This window comes from Grampus griseus (genome assembly GCF_964374135.1).
Source record: "Grampus griseus genome assembly, chromosome: 7".
NCBI classification, from domain to species: Eukaryota; Metazoa; Chordata; class Mammalia; order Artiodactyla; family Delphinidae; genus Grampus; species Grampus griseus.
In genome coordinates this window covers 70926757-70947807 of record NC_139001.1, presented here as the reverse complement: position 1 = coordinate 70947807, position 21051 = coordinate 70926757, and the positions used below count along the sequence as shown (strand labels likewise).

Here is a 21051-nt window from a genome sequence, read left to right as displayed (position 1 = left end):
AGATTTTTTGTTCTAGTTCTGTAAAAAATGCCAGTGGTCATTTGATAGGGATTGCATTGCATCTGTAGATTGCTTTGGGTAGTAGAGTCATTTTCACAACGTTGATTCTTCCAATCCAAGAACATGCTATATCTCTCCATCTGTTTGTGTCATCTTTGACTTCTCCAAGAGGCAATATTTAGTATTTGCCTTATATGGGGCGAGGGGAGAGGAGACCATTCCAACGAGCTGATAGTATCCTCCCAACGAGTAGAAATTACTCTGCAGCTTCCTTCATCTCTGTGCAGACCACTCATCCAGTAAAAAACGATCCCTGCCAAACCCTAAAGATGGTCATCTCTTTGGCATGGATATGCTTATTTCTTACCTGTGCACAGCATGTGCAGCACATTAGCTGAGAGGGGTGAGCAGAAGAGACCAGATTCACTCCATCAACTCTGCTCCATTTCTGCTCCCTTTACCCCAGCCCAAGATCCCAGCCTCTCTCCTCCGGGTTATTGCAGAAGCCTCAATCTCTTGTCCTGCCTCCAGTGTCTGTAGCTCATAGGCATTCCGCACACCTAGCCCAGCCACCCCACTGATATCAAGTTCTGAGGGTCCCAAGGGGTCCCTGGGGAAGGCAAGAGAAGTAGGCAGTGGTTGGGGCTCTGGACTCCCATCCCCACTTCAGCCGGAGTGTCCCTTGATTTCAGACTGAAGTATGACGTCTCTGTGTGAGATTTCTTCTTGCCCTTCAAACTGGAAAACCACTGACCTAAAACAGCTCACATCATATCACTCTGTCACCCTTTTGCTCCAACACCTTCAACACCCCGATTACCAAAAAATAAAGCCCAAGATCCCCTTACACCTTGAATAAAATACAGGGTTCTTGCAGTGACCCGTCTGGCCTCAGTGATGTCCTTCCCTCCTGTCCCCTCACACAGCCCACTCCAGCCACCCATGGGACTTGCTCCAGGACCCTCCATGTACCCACTGCCTCGGACCTCTGTGTTGACTGTCTCCTCTGCTGGGAACATAATTCCTCTGTTTTGCTTGGCTGACCCCCTCTTTTCATTCAGGAATTCAGTCAGGTTTCTGTTCAAGTATCATCTCCTTTTAGCCACCCTTGGCCACTCCGTCTAAAATAGCACCTCATTCACTCTCTATTTTCCAGTCTTGCTTTATTTTGCTTTATAGCACCTATTGCTACTTGATGTTGTGTTATATGTTTATTTGTTTACTGTTTTTCTCCACACCAGGATTATAAGTTCTAGGAGAACAGGAGCTTTGTTGTGTCACTGTTCTATCCCTAAGCACTTAGGATGGTGCCTGCCCATAGCAGGTGCTCAATAAATATTTGCTGAACGAATGAATGAATGAGGCATGTAAGCGTGGCCTTCATGGCACTCCACAATCTTGTCTGGACAATATTCTTCAGCCTGAATTTGTGGCTGTCCCTGCCCTGTCCCCACACACCCTAACCAAGTTCACGGTGCATCTGTCGCCGAATCCCACCAGTATTGTTTCATTTTTGCTCAAGGAACCTCTTATACCTGAAACACCCCTCTTATCATTTCCGCCTGACATAATAAGCATTTTTCTAGACTCAGCTCAAAGAACATCCTTTTGGAGGCCTTTCTCCACCCCCACCCCCACCTGGAGCATGTCCCCCTCCCAATCTCCCAGAGCTCTTTATCCTTTGCTCTTTCCATAGAGCCTGTCTCCCTCCCTGCTGGCTCCATTCATGAGTATGCCGTCCTCCTAGGCACGCAGGGCATTCCGCTTCAAGGACAGTGTGTGGGGTACAGTATGTGCTCAATAAAAAGTTGATTTCGGAGTTAGGAGAAAGAATGAAGTGATAGCTCACACAACCTTCTTGTCCCCCTTACTTTTAGCTTTTACTTGTTCTGAGATACAGCCTGCTTTATCTTTGGGTGTTGCTAACTCCCAGCATCCTTCCCAGGCTAGTTCTGCCAAGTTCTTCCCAGCCTGGCTTTTCCTGACGCTTCGACTCTCTGCTGTTTCCAACAGCACCTTTCTTATGTCCCTACTTGCTATACTTACAGCCAGAGAAGCTTATTGACTTTTTTTTTTTTTTTTTTTTTTTTGCAGTACTCGGGCCTCTCACTGTTGTGGCCTCTCCCGTTGCGGAGCACAGGCTCCGGACGCGCAGGCTCAGCGGCCATGGCTCACGGGCCCAGCCGCTCCGCAGCATGTGGGATCTTCCCGGACGGGGGCATGAACCCGCGTCCCCTGCATCGGCAGGCGGACTCTCAACCACTGCGCCACCAGGGAAGCCCCTTATTGACTTATTTTTTACCTGATCCTAGGCCAGCACTTCTCAAAGTGTGTTCTGGTGACACCAGACCTGGGAGGGACTGTGGGAGAAAAGGTTTCTGCTTGGAGTGTGTTCAGCATGTTAAGTGTTCTGTGAATCCCGCAGTAAAAATACCTGTTTAGCATCATTAAGCCAAAGGATCACATATTTATTTGCCGAACTACTTTTTTTCCCACAAAGCACCTATTAATACCCTGAAAAATTTAATCCTGCAGCACATAATTTTACAATGTTATCTTGGATGCGTGCAAGAATATTTGTGAAATAAGGAATGAACTGCGATGACATGGCAACTCCTGCACACACAGCAATGGAATAATCATCAGGAGCGTAATAACACAGTAAAATAGCCACCAACGTATGTATATGCTTCCTTCCGTACCTGGCACTGCTCTAGGATTCACTTAATCCTCACAAAAATTCTTGTGCGGAAAGCACTATCACCATCGGTCCCATTTCACAGATGGGGAAACAAAATGCAGAGAGGTTGGGCTTCCCTGGTGGCGCAGTGGTTGAGGGTCCGCCTGCCGATGCAGGGGACACGGGTTCGTGCCCCGGTCTGGGAAGATCCCACATGCCGCGGAGCGGCTGGGCCCGTGAGCCATGGCCGCTGAGCCTGCGCGTCCGGAGCCTGTGCTCCGCAACGGGAGAGGCCACAACAGTGAGAGGCCCGCGTACCGCAAAAAAAAAAAAAAGAAAAAAGAAAAAAGAAATATGCAGAGAGGTTAAGAGATCTACGCAGTCCACACCACTATTAAGTGGCAGACGAGAGCTTTGAGCTCAGGGTTCTGTCCCCAGGAACCCTGCTTTTAGCCCCCCCCCCCCACTCTAGTGACGCATGCCACACGGGCCTCTCTGTCGCTTGGCTTTATACGAAACTGCGCTAAGAGTGAAATCAGTGCTCATTTTGTACCCACTGTGCACCAAGCACTTCAAGTACCTCATCTCATTTAAAGTTCTCAAGAAACTTTATGAAGCAGGAATTCTGACTGACATCTCAAATCACCCAGTTAGCGAGCAATTCACCTCGCTGTTGCCTTTCCATTCCTGATGGTGCTCAAAAATCGTACCGGGACCCATTAGCGCTCTCCCAGCCACTTGGTAAGGCTTTCATGTGGCTACTCCTTTGCAGCAATTCCTTCCAGAAGCCTGGGGGAAAGGCACCTCCTGGGAATGAGTTGAAAGCACAGAAAACAGCTTGGCGTATTTGGAGAGAGAAGGCGGCAGCATTGTGCCAAGGGCACACATGCATCCAGGTAGCTTTTCTTTTCCTTTTACTGAGAAGCCTGTCAGGCCAGGAATAGAAGACAATACAGGGGAGAACTGTGGATAATCAAAGACTCAGCCGGAAAGAGGGGAAGTTTGGTGGTGACCTGCCTGCAGAACTCGCAGAAAGGGGCCCCCTCAACACTGAGTGGGGTCTTTCTGGAGCTATGATAGGCATCCTCCTCCACCTCACATCACATAAATGGGCATCGGTAAGAGAGTGTGGGGTGAAGACCAGGTGAGCGCCCTTTTTCTCTCTCAGAAGGAGAACGGTGACAGGGTCCAGGCTGATCAAGTCAAAACTGAGAGGAAGGTATCTCTGGGCCTGTGTCCTCAGCACTGAGGCCGCTGGAGGCCAGTGGAGTCTAAGAGGCTCGTCCACAGCCACGGCCTTTGTCCGGAGCATGACTCACCCACCATTTGCATCCCCAGGCTGAGCCCCTGAAGAGGGAGCAGAACGGGGACACCCTGTCTGCCTGTCACCGTTCTGGGCTTCACCCTGGGCTGACATGGCTCCATCAAAATTAGCAGCATCTTTTTCAGCCGAGGAAGTATTACGTCTTTTGAGATTCTTAGATAAATAACTATGCTGGGAAGATAGAAGAAGCACTTGCAAGCAAGAGTGAGATGATTGTGGGAACCTGGAAAATTCTACCACAGGTTGCCAGGTGGGTAGCACCGACGTCCTCAGCCTCAGGGAAAGCCATGGAGGATTGAGTCCCCTTTAGGGAGAGATCTGGGCTTGTGGATGTCTCTTAGTTAAATCGGGCAAGTCCCCAAATACAGCTGCTCCCTGAGGTAAAGGAAACCACAATGGCTCGAGGCTAGAGCTCCCAAGAAGGAGCCTAGATGGTCCCAGGGCCAGGTGCATGGTTGTGCCTTGCAGAACTCCAGAGGTGATCTTTCAGTCCTCTGCGTCGGAGATTTGTATATTGATGGAGACCATTTTATGGCAGACAACAGTCATGTGTCTTGAGGAAAGTGTCATTTTTTCTCATTCATAAACAATGCTATGCGGGCTCACTCAGTACTGCCTGAACCCTGAACTGCTCACAGGAGCAGTGATACCTGATCTGAGCCTTGCTTTCGCTTCTTGCTACTAGCCCCTAGGAGGAGGAGGAAAAACGTGTCATGTTCTCCCTGTGGAGAGAGACCTGGGGCTTGCAGGGCATACACCTGGTCAGAGCAAGACCTGGCTCATCGAAAGGCTAACACACCTCTGAACACCTTTTCTCTGAACTTTCTGGCTGGTCTTCTGCTCACTCTGCTTTCTCCTACATCTTCTAACTGAGACTCATAAACGTCAGGCTTGCGTATTCTTTCCAAGGTTCATTTAAAACGTGCCACTTTTGGAGAAGCTGCGAAGAGCTGAGGCTCTTTCTGCTCCCCCCGCCATCCGTTCCTCTGGGCCAAAGGTGTAATGACAGAGCCCAAAGCCAGCCCTTCCCGGAAGCTTCTGGGCTGATGAGAAATCCCCGGGGCTCCTGGAAAGGAAGTGAGGTCATTGCATCGCGGCAAGAAGGGAGATTCTTGGGAATTGGTGCTTGTAGGGAGGAAAGTTTTTTCAGCCTCAAGGTTGCCTGTAGCAAGAAAAACCACCCAGAACATCTCTCCCTCCCCCTGGCTTGGTGTCTTTTCTTTTTCCCTTTTTGGCACCACAAAACCAGGTGCCCTGGATGCCCAGGCAAATGTGTTTTGTTCCCTCTTGGCTCTGTGCCAGTCCAGGCTGGCCCTGCCCCAGGCCAAGGCAGCTGCAGGTGACTCACTGAGTCCAGTTCCTGCAGATTCTAGGCTGGGTTTGTTTCTTTAGGAAACCTCCAGCACAGCCCTGGACTTGCCTTAAATCAAACCATTTTTTGAATTCAGGGACGGTCTCTTCCTACCATTATTCTTAGGGCTGAGCACAATACCTGAAGCATGGCAAGCACTCAAAAAATATTTGTCGAGTGGCCCAAATAGATAGATAGATAGATAGATAGATAGATAAATGCTGTGTGTTACATGAACTTCTGTATATTATATGTATCAGTCAGGGTTCTCTGGAGAAACAGAACCAATAGGAGATTTTATTTATTTATATAAAGATACTTATATTAAGGAATTGGCTCACACAATTGTGGAGGCTGGCTAGTCCAAATCCACAGGGCAGGCTGGTGGCTTGGAAACGCAAGCAGGACTGGATGCTGCCGTCCTAAGTCAGAATTTCTTTTCCAGGAAACCTCAGTTTTTACTCTTAAGGCTGGTTGGCTAGGTCTATCCACATTATTGAGAGCAATTTCTTTTATTTAAAGTCAACTGGCTGTAGATGATAATTCCGTCTACAAAATATCTTGATAGAAACACCTCATTAGTGTCTGATTAAATCACTGGGTACTATAGTCTAGCAAGTTGACACACGAAACTAACCATTACATCCTGTGTCAAATTATGTTCATTGAAACCAACAGCCACCACCACTACCACCAAAAAACCTGCCACCAAACAAATACTGTATAATAAAAGCCCATTAAAACAGAGTTAGCCTGAAACCTGTACCCCATGTCCAGCTAAGAGCTGGCAGCACCAAGATGCTTAAAACACATTCATTGCCCTCAGGAGGTAACTCTCTAGTTGGGGAGAGAGTCGGGTAGACAGATAGTTTACAAAGGAGTGTAATAAATGCTGTAATCAAGACGTGGACAAAACTTGCTACTGCTATTTAAAGTTGGATAACCTCTAAGTGTTCAGAATATCCTTGGTAACCCGAGAGAGGGTCTGATGTCAGCCAGGCTAATATTATAACCTTAGCTGCTCTGCAGAGAGAGTTTCAAATACCTTAAATAAATGGACTGTGAAATGGCCAAAGGGTCTTAATGCCAGTAAATATCAAACCACGCAAAGCAAACTGGGTATTTGGGGAAAGGCCTGCCAGGAAGCCACTCTCATCCCGCCACCCGTGGCTCCTCCTGAATGCCAATCAGATACCCAAGGCCCTCCACGGCTTGAGATCTGAAATCATCTGGATAAACCCCCCAAGAAATTGATGCCTGAAAGGGCGGGTTAGAGACGAGGCTCTGCCTGCTGCCTTACCGAGGGTACCGGAGGCCCCGGGCTAACTTTACTACATTTCTATTTCTGGAAGACCAGCACTGCGTCCTGTTTCCCCTCCCCCAGTGGATGTGAGCAGACCGCTGGCATCTGTTCCCATCAACAGGGCTGACAGCTTTTATAATGCATATGCTCTTCTACTTCCTTTCCAACAGTATCTGTGGTCAAATTAAAGACTGGGCTCAACAGATTGAGTTGGGATGCCTTGCTAACACCACAGTGGGGTTGTCAGATTTACCATTTGTCTCCTGCGTGGAAACACTAAGATCATACAAATAAGAACCAAAGTCTCTGCATTCTTAGACGGTCCATGCAGTCAAATCCAATGGCAAGACTCCCAAACCGGGATTCCCTTATGTTAAATCTGCCACTGAGTCTTGTGGAAGCAGAGAAACTGAGGACAAAAAGGAGTCTTGGGGGTACAGGAGAAGCAGCGGAGGTGCTAAGATGTCGTATCCAGTCGTCGGGATCTGGCTCATCAGAAGAGGATTCAAAGGCTGCAACCTGAAGCCTAGGAAAAGTCTGAGAGAAAATGTCTCAAACCTCATCGGGGTTCTCTCGGAGGGTGGGGTGGGAAGGGGGCAGAGAGGAGCCCTCCGTTTTTTGTTTTTGCTTTTTTTTTGCTGTATGTGGGCCTCTCACTGCTGTGGCCTCTCCCGTTGCGGAGCACAGGATCCGGACGCGCAGGCTCAGCGGCCATGGCTCATGGGCCCAGCCGCTCTGCGGCATGTGGGATCTTCCCAGACTGGGGCACGAACCCTTGTCCCCTGCATCGGCAGGCGGACTCTCAATCACTGCGCCACCAGGGAAGCCCTCAAGTTCTTTTTTAAGACAATTGATTACTCAACCCTGTAACAACAATGGTAACAGCAGCAACAACCCAAGTGCACCAGCTGACCTTGACCTGAACTTTCCTCAACGCCCCCCCACCACCCCGCCAAACATATACTTTGTAAGAGCAGATTGTAGGTAACTTTGATCTTACGTTTCCTCTCTTTTTTTTGGAAATTTTTTTTAATATCTTTATTGGAGTATAATTGCTTTACAATGGTGTGTTAGTTTCTGCTTTATAACAAAGTGAATCAGATATACAGGTACCTATATCTCCATGTCTCCTCCCTCTTGCATCTCCCTCCCTCCCACCCTCCCTATCCCACCCCTCTAGGTGGTCACAAGGCACCGAGCTGATCTCCCTGTGCTATGCAGCTGCTTCCCACTAGCTATCTATTTTACATTTGGTAGTGTATATATGTCCATGCCACTCTCTCACTTTGTCCCAGCTTGCCCTTCCCCCTGCCTGTGTCTTCAAGTCCATTCTCTACGTCTGCGTCTTTATTCCTGTCCTGCCCCTAGGTTCTTCATGACCATTTTTTTTTTTTTAGATTCCATATATATGTGTTAGCATACGGTATTTGCTTTTCTCTTTCTGACTTACTTCACTCTGTATGACAGACTCTAAGTCCGTCCACCTCACTACAAATAACTCAATTTCATTTCTTTTTATGGCTGAGTAATATTCCATTGTATACATGTGCCACATCTTCTTTATCCATTCATCGTGGATGGACACTTAGGTGGCTTCCATGTCCTGGCTATTGTAAATAGAGCTGCAATGAATATTTCGGTACATGACTCTTTTTGAATTATGGTTTTCTCAGGGTATATGCCTGAGTAGTGAGATTGCTGTGTCATGTGGTAGTTCTATTTGTAGTTTTTTAAGGAACCCCCATACTGTTCTCCATAGTGGCTGTACCAATTCACATTCCCACCAGCAGTGCAAGAGGGTTCCCTTTCACCACACCCTCTCCAGCATTTATCGTTTGTAGATTTTTTTGATGATGGCCATTCTGACCGGTGTGAGGTGATACCTCATTGCAGTTTCGATTTGTATTTCTCTAATGATTAATGATGTTGAGCATCCTTTCATGTGTTTGTTGGCAGTCTGTATATCTTCTTTGGAGAAATGTCTATTTAGGTCTTCTGCCCATTTTTCGATTAGGTTGTTTGTTTTTTTGATATTGAGTTGCACGAGCTGCTTGTAAATTTTGGAGATTAATCCTTTGTCAGTTGCTTCATTTGCAAATATTTTCTCCCATTCTGAGGGTTGTCTTTTCGCCTTGTTTATGGTTTCCTTTGCTGATCTTATGTTTCTTGATGTGGATTTAAAAGCACTACTTATCCAGGGCAATCCATTCAGAACAGTGTCAGCGTCCTGGGGCCCCTGTGCCAGGAAGTCCCATGACCCCCACTAAACCTGAGGAGTGGGGGATGGCAGTGGCTATCCCAGGGTTTATTTGCCAGCCCAGATAGAGCTTAGGACTGACACGCAGTTTAATTATCATGCAGAGCTGCAGCTGGAAGTGGCTGGAGTGAGTCGGCATCTGCTTTTGCAGAGCACAATTTCTGCAAATAACCACCAGTACTCTTGATTCTCTCTAATTAATGAAGAGGAAGCCTGGAATCTTCAAAGTCCACGAATGTCATGCTGCCACTGTGTCAGGATTGATCTCCTTTGTTCCAAACCGAAGAGCATGCCTCTCCTGCCTCTCCTAATTCTTTATAAATTGAATTTTTCTATTACTGGTTGTGACAGCTAAGTAACATGACTTCAGAAATTCACCCGCAGTTCATGCCAATATTAGAAGCCTGAATAATAATAATTTTTTAAAAAAGAACTATAATGGAACAAGCTTTCTGTCTCTGACCCAGAATTAATCATCATGAAGAGACACCTCCTGAAAGGAGGGTCGTTAATTAGCTCTAATGGATCTTGCTAGGTGGAGCTGGAATTATTAAGAAGTCGGCAAACAGAGGGGAAGAGAAGATTCTTGCCTTTCTTTGTCCATCTCCATGTGATGTTGGGATGTAATATGCTGGGACTGTGCTTCCAGGGGGCGGGGAGTCATGGCGGAGGCCACAGAAAAGCTCAGTTCACAGGGGATGCTGATGTGTCAGCATGGAAATCCACCAACTTGGAACATCTTTGAGAAAAAGAGGTAAAAGTGGGCAAAGGCCCTACCCCTGGCCTTAACTGAGCATTTAATGAAGACACCACACAGGAGCCAGAGTGGGATCCTATTAAAACCCAAAGCAGGCAGTGTTACACCTCTTCTCCAAAGGCCCCAGTGGCTCCATCTCTCTAAAGGAAAGCAAAGTTTATATATGAGCCTACGGGGTTCCACTTATCTGGCCACTATTTCCTCTGTGACTTCATTTCCTCTGTTCTACTCCTCACCTACTTCATTCCAGACAAACCAGCTTCTTTGATGTTCTACCAACACTTCAGCTTCTACCTCAGGACCTTTGCCCTGGCTACTCTTATCTGTCTATAGCACTGCTTTCCAGATATCCACTTGGCTGCCTTTTTCTTTTCTTTAGGTCTTTGTTAAAATTTCACCCTCTTATTAAGGCCAACATTGACCACCCCATGTAAAATAGGACTCCTCACCCCCAACACTCCTTATTCCTCTTATCCTACTATATTTTTCTCTTGCCTCCTAACATACTATATAATTTCCTTATTTGTTGTGTTGTTATATGTTTGCCCCCTCTCCAGCATGTGTTATTTGTAGACTTTTTGATAATGGCCATTCTGACTGGTGTGAGGTGATACCTCATTGTAGTTTTGATTTGCATTTCTCTAATAATTAGCGATGTTGAGCATCTTTTCATGTGCCTATTGGCCATATGTATGTCTACAAATAATACATTCTGGACCGGGTGTAGAGAAAAGGGAACCCTCCTACACTGTTGGTGCAGCCACTAAGGGAAACAATATGGAGGTTCCTTAAAAAACTAAAAATAGAGCTACCATTTGATCCAGCAATCCCACTCCTGGGCATATATCCAGAAAAGACAAAAACTCTAATTTGAAAAGATACATGCACCCCAATGTTCATAGCAGCACTATTTACAATAGCCAGGACATGGAAGCAACCTGATGTCCATCGACAGATGAATGGATAAAGAAGATGTGGTACATACACACAATGGAATACTACTCAACCATAAAAAAGAATGAAATAATGCCATTTGCAGCAACATGGATGGACCTAGAGACTATCATACTAAGTGAAGTAAGTCAGACACAGAAAGACAAATATTATATATCACTTACATGTGGAATCTAAAAAGTAATACAAATGAATCTATATACAAAACAGAAATAGCCTCACAGACATAGAAAACAAAACTACGGTTACCGAAGGGGAAAGGGGGATAGGGATAAATTAGGGGTATGGGATTAACAGATACACACAATCATATATAAAATCGATAAGCAACAAGAATTTACTGTAGAGCATATGGAACTATAGTCAATATCTTGTAATAACCTATAATGGAAAAGAATCTGAAAAAGAATAGATATATATTACTCACTTTGCTGTACATCTGAAACTAATACAATATTGTAAATCAACTATACTTCCAGAAAAAAATGAGCCTCCTCTACCTCTCACTAGAATATAAGCTCCACAAGAACAGGGATTCTTGTCTGTTTTGTTCTCTGATATATTCCCGGCACCTAGAACAGTGCCAGATCAAGAAGTATTTGCAGAGTGAATGAATCAGTCATCCCACTTTGGAGCATTTGCTGGTATGTATGAAGACTGCATGTGCCCACTCAAAGCGATTGCTCAAACATAAAGACCAGGATATGAGCTGTTCCTTTTTCTTTCTTAAGTGTCTGGATGAAGTGCTGTTGTTTGTTTCCTTTGGCTGCCAAATGTTAATAATTAAAACAAACAGTGTGATCAGAGTTAAATATTACTTGAGGTCTTTCTTTCTCTCCCAGTGGCTTCTGTAAGAAGAGGCGAGGGTGGAGCTAGCCAAGAATGATGCTTTTATGGAAGGGGGGTTGTTTTTTGTCTCCAGGGATCTCAGTCTTTCCTCTTTAACTCCAGAGAGTGAGCAATATTGTGCAATAGCAGTGGTGGCGGGGGAGAGATGTCTCTTGTGTAATTCAGTAGTGACCCTACTGAGGGGAAGTATTCATAGCATACAGGGCCGGGGCCAGAGCAGGAGCTTCAGGCAAGGAGTCGCAGTGGAGTCCACATCTAGGGATTGTGTCTATTTGTGTGGATTGTCTCCACATCCCCCAGTCCCCTCCTCACTCATGCTTCCCAACCACGGGGCCATAATAAATTCCTGCATTAGATTCTTTCCACCAAGGAATGCCTACTAAATCATGCATTGGTCTGTGACTTGCCAGGGGTTAGACAAATCTGGCAGTAGTTGCAGTCTACACATGAGGGCCCTCGGAAGTGAGTTGATCCATCCTTCTGTGCTCTACTTAATTTGTGCCTCTTACCAATCCCTCCTTAGCTTAGAGGGACTGACCTCAGAGGGAGACATGTTTGCATTCAGTTAACAAACCAGCTGCTGCTAGGTGAGTGCTGGTCATGAAACATAGATTCCAGCCTTTATTCTGCAGCTGCCAGTTGAGTGGCTTGAGCCATTTATCTCCCCGCACCATAGTTTCTAACTCCACTTTCTTAACACTTAAAAAAAAATCTTTCTCATTTATTCCTCTGAATAGCTCTGTCTCTTAATTTTAGAGATAAAGAAGGAAAGGCCCAGAGAGGTCAAGGTACTTGCCTAAGACCACACTGTTATTAAGAGGTAAGATCAAAAAAATAAAAAATAGAATTATCTTATAATACAGAAATCCCACTTCTACATATTTACCCAAAGGAAATGAAAACAGGACATCGAAAAGATATCTGCACCCCCCGTGTTCACTTCAGCATTATTCACAATAGCCAAGATGTGGAAACAACCCGAGTGTCTGTCGATAGATAAATGGACAAAGAAGATGTGATCTATATAAACAATGGAATATTATTCAGCTATGAGAAGGAAGGAACCCTGCCATAGGCCACACCATGGATGGACCTTGAGGCTGTTACGCTAAGTGAAATAAGCCAGACAGAAAAAGACAAATACTGCAAGGCATCTCTTATACATGGACTCTTAAAAAAAAAAAAGTCAAACTCATAAAGACAGAGGTAGAAATGTGGCTGCCAGGGGCTTGCGGGGTAGGGAAAAAAGGGAAATAAGAAGAGACTGGTTAAAAAAAAGAGGTAAGGCCAAGACCTGAACTCTCCCAGCAAATTCAGTTTCTGTTCATAATGCCTTTCAGATCAGAAAGACACCCACTCTATCTTCCTCTTGGAGCTACAAATAAAACTGTTCTTACACCTAAAAAGGGATTTTACCAATCCAAAATGGATTATTATTAGAGTGGCCTCCCAAATTCAGAGGATGCTCAGAGGTCAGAACCGAGAACCTGAACTAAGCCACATGGGGGTGAAAGGATGAATTGTGTTTTTAGATATTCTAAATTCAAATTCCAAGGCTGACATTTAGAGCCTCCCTTCGAAGCCAAGTTTGGCAGAGTGCTCCGATTCTAAATAGCAAAATTGACCTTCCCTCTTAGACTCAGATTCTAAACTATTCTGAAGATTCTTCCCCTTAGACCGCTCCCGACAGCCAACCTGAAGCAGCCTCCAGGACACTCTTGCTGATTTACAACTGCAATCTTGCTAAAAGGAATGGGAAAAAGCCAAGATGAGTTTCTGTTAGACAGAATTACTGGCATGAAATACTAACATCGCTACAACGTGGCATATAACTGACTGGCTGACTGCACGGCTGCCCTCCCTTTCTTATTTCACTGAAATAGGTCATTTGTTACAAAATGGAGGGAGGCTTGTTCCTCAGCCCTCGGCCCCCAAAGGAGGGAAGGAGAAGGATGCTGATAGCGCTCCTTGGTGTGTGCCTGCATGTGGCTCCCCAAAGCCAACACTGGGCCAGCGAGGCTGTTCTTATTAAGAGCCCATGTCAGTGGTTTGTCTCTGATGAGGGTCTGTGACTGCTGTGTGCAGAGCCCTGCTGTTTCCTGCCTTTATTGAAGTAATAAAGGCTGGGCAGGATGCAGGTGGTAAGCTCCAGCTGTCCCTGCTTAAAATACACTGATGAGATAGGAACTGGCCATTTGGGTTCGACAAAATATTCTCCAAATGAGGAAGGGTGTACCTTGCCCTCAAATTTATTCTCTCCCAGAAACATGACCCACCCTATCAGTTAATCGATAAAATATTTGCTGGCAGCGCTCACCACCTCCCATCTTTTACAAAGGGCAGGGTGCAGCCAGAAGTGAAATCCTACAAGTTATTAAAGACTTTGCTTGGAAGAGTGGAAAATTCAAATGAGAACAGGGCCAGGGGGACAACATGAATGAATGAGTGAATGAATGAAGCTGTTTCATAATAGCATCTTAAGATAATTTTTTTATACACATCGGTTTTCCTTGTATATTTAATACAGAAGAATATTCTTTCCCTCACAAAGTCAGAGCCCTGTTGGTCTATCTTCGGTTTTCACATTCTTAAAAGAGACAGGGATATTTTCCTCAACCCTTCTATAAGATGACAATAGGGTAAATGCCGAGTGAAATGGCAACCGACAGCAGATTCAGTGTTGAGACAATTGGAGATGCTACAAGGCAGTGTGAGGACTGAGTCCAGTTAGAGATTATGGGTTATCACAAGGGAGCAGCTGCTTACTAAGGGCCCTGTTGCCTTATTGCTAAGTGAAAATGGGAGCCCAGAGTATATTTTCAAATTCTTCTTTACTTCCCTGGTGGTGCAGTGGTTAAGAATCTGCCTGCCAACTCAGGGGACACAGGTTCAAGCTCTGGTCCGGGAAGATCCCACATGCCGCGGAGCAACTGAGCCCATGCGCCACAACTACTGAGCCCGCACTCTAGAACCCGTGAGTCACAACTACTGAGCCCGTGTGCTGCAACTACTGAAGCCCGCGCACCTGGAGCCCGTGCTCTGCATCAAGAGAAGCCCGCGCACCACAACGAAGAGTAGCCCCTGCTCGCCGCAACTAGAGAAAGCCCGCGCGTAGCAACGAATACCCAGTGCAGCCAAAAATAAAATTAATTAATTTTTTAAAAAACTTCTAAAGCGCTGTTCTTTCCCCTACATGACATGGAGTATGTTGCCATTTCTCTCCTTGGATTTCTTCAGGCTCATCTTGTCCTTCCATTTCCCGCAAGTGGATGGGAGGCTCCCCAATGAAGGCTGAGGGGTTTCCCTCTTTGCTCACAGGGATAGTCTGAGTTCTTTGCACTAGAGAAACTGTGAGATAATAAATGTTTGTTGTTTTAAGCCCCTCGGTTATGGTATGATTTGCTGTGTGGCAAGAGATGACTAATACATCTTGAGTCTGTGGTTGGATATCATTCTTCCCATCCAACTTCATGCTGTTCACACAAGGAATAAGCATGTACTTTCTATGTATAGCAAAACCTCCAACTGATACAAATTATAGGTATGACGGAGCCCTTGGAGGTACTTCTAGAAGCCTCCTTAGGATCCGCATTGGTTCTGCACACAGCATCCTTAGATATGGTCCTTTAATCAGTTCATAATACCCACTTCGCTGTAAGAGAGAGGCTACACAGGACATTGGTGGGAAGACTTGAATGGAGCCTTGATGAATTACAAGCATTCACACAGGCCCAGAGGGATGGCAGGTAGGAGCATATTCAATGCAAACAGAAGAGTCCTGTATAAAGGTAGGATTCAAGGAACAGTGGAGAGATGGCTGGATTGCAAGATTTGCGGGAGAAGGATTGTGTTTGTGTTGTTCACCGTCTCCATCCCTGGTCTGGCAAATAAAGGCTCAGTAATTATTCTTTAATGATATAATGAAAAAATAGGGAGTTTGTATAGATGAAGAGTTAGAGAGGTTTGGATATGAAGGCTAGCCAGATTTGTGAAGAACTACATGGTTGACATATTTTTCTGGGAGTCAATCTTTCTCAGCTGGTGAGGGCTCAACATCTGCCAGAGCTTTGAGCAGAACTTAAGCAGAGTCAATACTTGGTGTGATAAGGAGATGCCAAGAAGACCGTGGGTCATGAACTGTGGTTGCCAAATGTCACCACGATAGGCATGATTAACTAAACCTCGGAAACCTCTTAAAGAAGTATTATCTTGGGGAAAACTGCATGGGGGGAAATGACTAACCTAGAATGGCAAAGGTAGAAACTGTGCTGGTAATTGATCTTGAAGTCAAGGTTACCAGGTTAAACCTGAGACCCAAGTTGGGAACTTGCATAGATGAGCAGAGAGTGCAGAGATGTTAAGTAAAGAAGAGACAAGCTAGAGGCACTCCATGGATAAGACACATGCATGATGTCTGTCTCAATTTTAACAGCCTCTTAGGTTCCTAAGTCTTCCAGGATTGGACAGTCCACATCAGGTGACAAGCCCCAGCCCCACACATCTTGCTCCTACCTCTTTTTCTCTGACCTAATTCCCTAGCCCACAAGACTTTTCTAGGTCATCTCTTGGTAGAAGCATCCATTTTTCTGTAATGCAGATATGGGTCCTTAGACTACGACCCAACTTCAAACCTGGTAAGTCAAGTTCTGTTTAGTGAAGTGCATAGGTTAAGATGGGCCTTGGATTCAGATATACTTTCTTGAAGGCAACTGGCTGATTTGTTCATGAGATTTATATTTTTATTAATTAATACAACAAAATGTATTTATGATTCAATTGAGGTATGGCTCTAAATGATGGGAACACAAAAATCAATAATAAAAGGTGCCTACCTTAAAAGCCTCATAGTCTAACTGGAGAGTCCAAAATGTTTGTGTGAGCTGTGTGTGTGAGTGTGTGTGTGTGTGTGTATGTGTGTGTAGCTTTATCTCATAGGTGATGAGGAACCATGGAAGGATTTTAAACAGAAGAGTGATGCATTCTGACTTGTGATTTTGAAAGATAACGAAGGGTAGAATATTGGTGAATTGGAGGCGGGGAGATTGGCTAGGAGGCTATTACAGAAGTCTAGGCAAACGTGGGTGAAATGTAATGACAGTAAACATGGAAGGGGAGAGGATCAACAACAGATCCTTAGGAATCTGAATGGACCAGGCCTGGCAGTGATGGGAGGTGGCGGATGGCTGTAGAGATGAAGGAGGCTAAATAAGGCTGAGGTCTCCTGCTCAGGCACTCGGTTGAAGTAATTTGATATAGTAGAGCTATCTGTGTGGGTGAGCTTTGTACTGTTTAAGCAAAAGGTCAGTGTTAATATTAAAATTTGACGTATCTATCAACCTGCTATGGGGGTCTCAAAAATGTAGAATGTTGTCAAGGAGAGAAGAGATCAGATTATGGTTCAGAATAGTTAAGTATAAAACTAGATGCCGGTGGCATGAAGGACAGTCCAGGGCCTTCTTGTGGGAGGGCCAGCTGAAAATAGCTCTCTGGGCTGGACTGGCTGAACTGGCCGGCAAGGTGTGGGTGACATTCCTGTGAGCAGTGTGGATCCCCAGATGACCTTGGCCTATAGTTAGTTCTCACAATCAGCTGCGGCTGGTTTCCAAAGTAGCAGCAACAGCAGCTGACAGGTTTTCTTCTCTGTCAAGAAAAAGTGCTCATAAGCAATACATTTCCCAAGTAGCTATTCTTTCTGGTTTGACTAAGGGCTTCTATGGTGGAAAATATGCCCATGGTTTCCGTAAACACATTTTAAAAAATTCATCACTTTTTTCTTGAGTCAAAATACCTTGAATCTCTTGGGTAACTTAGGAGCATTCAGTGTAAGTTCTACCCCTGGAAAATAGGTCGAAGAAATGCCTGCTTGTATGTTTTAGTTCAGTACCGAATCTCCCCCCAACTCTCCCTACCGCCTCCCCACATGTTTCAATAAAAGTAAATTAGAATATAAGGATTCAAAGGCAGGGAAGGAATCCAACTTTAACAGAGTAGAAATCAATGTCCCCTTTTGGGATCTGAAGTTGGAATACAAGAATCTAACTTTGAGACGCTCAGATGAAAAATTCTGGCAATCACTTAAAGTTCACGTCAAAACATCTGGTGGGAAGTTTGATTTAGTGTATGGTAACTGGGGATAATATTGTGAGACTGCAATAATGTTTTTTGTTTGCAAATTGAGCTTTAGCTCTGTACTTCATCTAGGAAACGCTAGAGGGAGTACGTCAGATAGAGGAAAAAGGCTACCATGAGAATGAAAGGAATGAAGAGGAGAGATGGCTGGGGAGGAAGACGTTTCTCCATTTCACCGAGGCTCAGAATTTTACTTAGGTAGACGCTAATCTTTATACTATCACCAAGTGACTTGAAACCCTGTACCCCAAAACTTTAACTGTGATCTACTGAGCCTGTTCCGAATCCAAAACAGTAAATGACAGCCATTGCTCTCTGACCAGAATCTATATTCTGTCCATTTTAGGAATCTTGAAAGCCAATATGACATAGCTCTATCTGAGGCTTTAACTTTAGAGGACATGTTATTTGGATGAATAACCTTTCACAGATATTGGATTTTTTTTTACAGCACTGATACTTCCAAGTGCTCAAAGTGAATAGTAATGACACCAGGCATTTTCAGACACTTGTAGGAATAAAACGTGCTCTTTGTAGACATCCTAGATTGAAGGATTTCCCCTTATTTTCTCCATAGTTCCCATGAACTAGCTCTACATTTAAACACCATTTTACAATCCAGAAACATTGAAGTTAACTGGCCCAACGTAAAGCGGGTGTCAATGAGAACTGTTATTTTTCTTGTTTAAATTTCCAGTTCCTTAGTTCCTTTGTGCCTCTTGCAAATGCTAAAAGAGCTAGTGAGGGCTAGAGTCAAATCACCTATTTTTAAAAAAGTGTTAACAATTAATCACTCTAATCAGAAACAAATATCTTAAAAAGCTTCTTAAGAGACTAATCAACTGAATGTCCAAGTATTTTAATAAGTGATGAACTAATAATTCTGTGAAATATTATCCTTAAACCATAGCAGATTTTTGAAGCACAACTGTTAAAAACGTGTGAATTCCAATATAAGAAACATCACAATAAAGCATGCTAAGTTAATAAGGATCTGCCCTTTTACAAACCATGGGGTCAGCCTCACCTGGACTTTAAGATGAAGAGAAGAGAAATAACATTATGAACTTTCTAAGGCAGCGTCTGCTCAAAACGATCAGTTACACTGACAAGGAAAACTTAGCTCCGAAATTTGGGTTTGCTTTTGTTAGTCATGCATTATCCTACTTACCTCTCAGGGCAGACCTTTAATCTCAGAAAGTGCTGAGATGCATTACTGCACCCGTTATCAAAAGTCTTTGGCAGAAATACCACTTATCCTTGTTGTGGTAATGAACAGATTTATAACATTCTGGTGTCACTATTCCTGAAAAAGCACATTCATTTGAATGTTTCTTCCACAAACATAGTGAACTAGTTCATGAAGGCACATGGGTATAGAACAGTATGGAGAGATATTGCTGGTGAATGACAGAACGTCTGGTTGATTTACACGAAAACCCAAGTGCTTGTATGAGAATAGGTTAGGTTTAGATTGACGAGCAAATGTGTAACCAGACTTCTGGCTGACAAATGGCAGAGCTATGCCAGTGTGTTAGCTTCTCTGGAGAGAGACCAAAAGTAAGACGGGAGGATCAAGTTCATTCTATAAAGGACATTCAAACCTCATGGACGGCAGGGTGGTGGGGTATTAAGCACATATAGATTTTAATACCCCAAAATAGTACTGGGCAAATTTAGAGTTGAGCTGGCATTCAAGCCGATGACCAAACTCCTATCAAATTTCCCTGTATTGACTCAGAGACATAGAGAACAGACTTGTGGTTGCCAAGGGGGAGGGGGATTGGGGAGGGTTGGATTGGGAGTTTGGGGTTAGCAGATGCCAACTATTACATATAGAATGGATAAACAACAAGGTCCTACTGTATAGCACAGGGAACTACATTCAACATTCTGTAATAAACCATAATAGAAAAGGATATGAAAAAGAATATATGTATGTACATATATATATAAGGCTGAATCACTTTGCTGCACACCAGAGATAGCACAACATTGTAAATCAACTATACTTCAATAAAAAATAAATTAAAAAAATTTTTTCCCTGTATTGTGTGTGTTTATATTTATATTCCCTCAGAAGGATCCTGGTGTTTTCAAGATGAGTCTAATTTATTGGCAACCTTGGTTTAAAGTCGCTAGCCTCTAAAAATGGCTGGTTTGGGTAAACTAGAAAATGAAAATAAAAACTGATGAGTTTAGTATCAAAAATGGTGACAAGCACTAAATGGTCTAGACTGGATTTGATTTATTCCTGCTGGGCACAAAGGAGGACAAGAGACATCCATACAGCTTTTGTGAAGAAGGATGAAGTGTTTAGACCACATTCTTCCTCTGTGGCTGAGCTGACTGTTCAGGGCTTTGGGTCTGCCTTCAAGGACAGGGGTAGGTTAGTAATGACAGATACTGTTCATTGAGTCCCCATGGTTGTTCAAACCCCCTGTTCAGTGCTTGAGGTGCATTATCTCACTTAATTCTTCCCACCACACTGTGGGGCTGGGTTTATGATCTTGCTTTATAGATGAGCCTGACTTTCAGAGAGATGACTTGCCCGAGGTCACACACTAGTCAGTGACAGAGTTAAGATTTAAACTCCAGTCTGACTCCAAAGCACTTGCCATGGTGCTACACTGCTTCTTGAACGTCTGATGAACAGTACTGGTGGTCGTTTGGCAGATTGCAAGCCCTGTGGTATTTGAGTAGTGTAGAAGCCAGAGCAGCAGAGAGCCAGGAGACTTGGATTTGAATCCTGACTCTACCATTTACTGGCTGTGTGATCTCTGAAAAATTTCTAACCTCTTCCAACTGTCTCCTCATCTATGTGTGTCTTGTGTGTGGTGGAGTATTAGTACTGTTCATTTCTAACCTCTGTGATCCCATGAGCCTTCAAGGGGCTTTTCCTTTCCTGTAATTGAGGTGCAAGTTTGTTCTTTTGCTCTTTAGGTGAACTCAGCAGGGAGGAAACACTTCTATTTGAAATTCAAGGACTGAGTTAATTTCTGCCCTAGAGATATTATTCCTTCTCTGCAAAATTCATTTCCTCCGTGGACTGCCCCAACACAGGCTAGCTTCCATTTCCCAGGTGGACAACTCCATTGTATGCTGAGCCTGGCTCTCTGTTCCCAAAGGAGCCACAGAGAGGCCCATAGGATGTGCTAGAAATACAAAATGGTATTTTATAATGCTATTTCAAAAGAAAGCCACTAAAGGTGGTTCTCATCTGAAGGCAATAAATATTACTTCCAGTGGCTCCGAGAACCGAATATTCATGTAGTTGCCTGTTTTGGGTGCTTTGGTTCTATTTCTGTAAATGAATGAGGTTTTATTTATTGCATTCCCTCCTTGTGCATAACTCACTATGATAATGCCGATGAACTTTCTCTGAAAACTGCTGTCTACACTTAAAGTGTCCCCCGTTCCACCACCCCGGCTTTTTAGGCTTGCACC

General features: G+C 44.3%; 1 protein-coding gene across 5 annotated transcripts in view; it reads right to left on the bottom strand.

Moving 5' to 3' along the window:
* ITGB6 (integrin subunit beta 6) overlaps positions 1–19122 on the bottom strand; it is a 145282-nt gene extending 126160 nt beyond the window's left edge. For 4 of the 5 annotated variants that reach the window (XM_082658836.1, XM_082658835.1, XM_082658839.1 and 1 more), the window contains exon 1: positions 18776–19122. The gene's annotated coding sequence lies outside the window, so the exon portion shown is untranslated. The remainder of the gene's footprint in view (positions 1–18775) is intronic. The other variant, XM_082658837.1, reaches the window with a different exon arrangement.
* Positions 19123–21051: the final 1929 nt, after the last annotated feature.